The sequence below is a fragment of the Lolium rigidum genome, chromosome 1 (genome assembly GCF_022539505.1).
Source record: "Lolium rigidum isolate FL_2022 chromosome 1, APGP_CSIRO_Lrig_0.1, whole genome shotgun sequence".
Lineage (NCBI taxonomy): Eukaryota > Viridiplantae > Streptophyta > Magnoliopsida > Poales > Poaceae > Lolium > Lolium rigidum.
This window is the reverse complement of record NC_061508.1, coordinates 298,677,845-298,679,704: the sequence shown is the minus strand read 5'-3', so window position 1 is coordinate 298,679,704 and position 1,860 is coordinate 298,677,845.

Sequence of the window (1,860 nt, the reverse complement as noted above, 5' to 3'; positions counted from 1 at the left end):
AACCTTAGAACTTTCTCGTCACCGTCCCGCATTTAATGGAGGCATGAACCCACTATCGAGCATAAATACTCCCTCTTGGAGTTAAGAGCAAAAACTTGGCCGAGCCTCTACTAATAACGGAGAGCATGCAAGATCATAAACAACACATAGGTAATAGATTGATAATCACCATAACATAGTATTCTCTATCCATCGGATCCCGACAAACACAACATATAGAATTACGAGATAGATGATCTTGATCATGTTAGGCAGCTCACAAGATCCAACAATGAAGCACATAAGGAGAAGACGACCATCTAGCTACTGCTATGGACCCATAGTCCAGGGGTGAACTACTCACTCATCACTCCGGAGGCGATCATGGCGATGAAGAGTCCTCCGGGAGATGATTCCCCTCTCCGGCGGGGTGCCGGAGGAGATCTCCGAATCCCCCGAGATGGGATTAGCGGCGGCGGCGTCTCTGGAAGGTTTTCCGTATCGTGGCTCTCGGTACTGGGGGTTTCGCGACGGGGGCTTTAAGTAGGCGGAAGGGCAACGCGGGGGGCCACACGAGGGCCCCACACACCAGGGCCGCGCGGCCAAGACCTGGGCCGCGCCGCCCTGTTATGGCGGCGCCTCGTGGCCCCACTTCCTTTCCCCTCGGTCTTCCGGAAGCTTCGTCTAAAAATAGGCCCCGGGCGTTGATTTCGTCCAATTCCGAGAATATTTCTTTACTAGGATTTCTGAAACCAAAAACAGCAGAAAACGAGCAACTAGCTCTTCGGCATCTCGTTAATAGGTTAGTGCCGGAAAATGCATAAATACGACATATAATGTGTATAAAACATGTAGATATCATCAATAATGTGGCATGGAACATAAGAAATTATCGATACGTCGGAGACGTATCACGACATAATGAAATTTAGACAATTTGATAATGAACATGTTGCTCAAGCTTGGGAAAAAATGAATTCTTTGGTGAAGAATTGTCCCACTCATGGACTGGCTACTTGGATGATCATCCAAAGTTTTTATGCAAGACTAAATTTTTCTTCAAGAAATCTCCTGGATTCAGCTGCTGGAGGTACCTTTATGTCCATTACTTTGGGGGCTGCAACTAAATTATTTGATGATATGATGATAAATTATTCTGAATGGCACGCCGAGAGAGCTCCACAAGGTAAGAAGGTAAATTCTGTTGAAGAATCCACCTCCTTGAGTGATAAATTGATACTATTATGTCTATGCTTATTAATGGTAAATCACATGTTGATCCAAATAATATTCCGTTAGCTTCTTTGGTTACTCAAGAAGAACATGTTGATGTTTCTTCAGTTGATAATACTTGATGCTCGCATTTTTACTGCGCCTAACTGAAAGGCGTTAAAGAAAAGCACTTATGGGAAACAACCCATATTTTATTTACTGTTATTTTTCTTTTTGTTGAGTCTTAGAAGTTATTAATACTGTAATGACCTCTCCTTATCATTTTTATTTCATTTTTGTGCCAGGAATAGCCTCTAATAGGAAGAAAGTAATGTTTGGGAAAATTGCTGTCCTGAAAACAGATTCTGTGTTGTTACCATAAAAACTCGTATAAATAGCCAAAGCGGAATTTTGAGCTGTCATTTTTATGCACATGCCCCAGGTTTTTATCTAACTTCCGTTAGTTGACCACTTTTTGAAATAAGCAACAGAGCATTTTCGAAAATTTTGATCTTTACCTGTTGTTCTGTTTTGACAGATTTCTGCACTATTTGCATTCGCCTCTTAAATCTCTTTCTTTTTGAGTTACTTTGATCAGAGAACGATTTGAAAGGTTGCTACAGTAGCTTATGCACTAATAGATTTTTGATATATGTTAGTACTGAACAC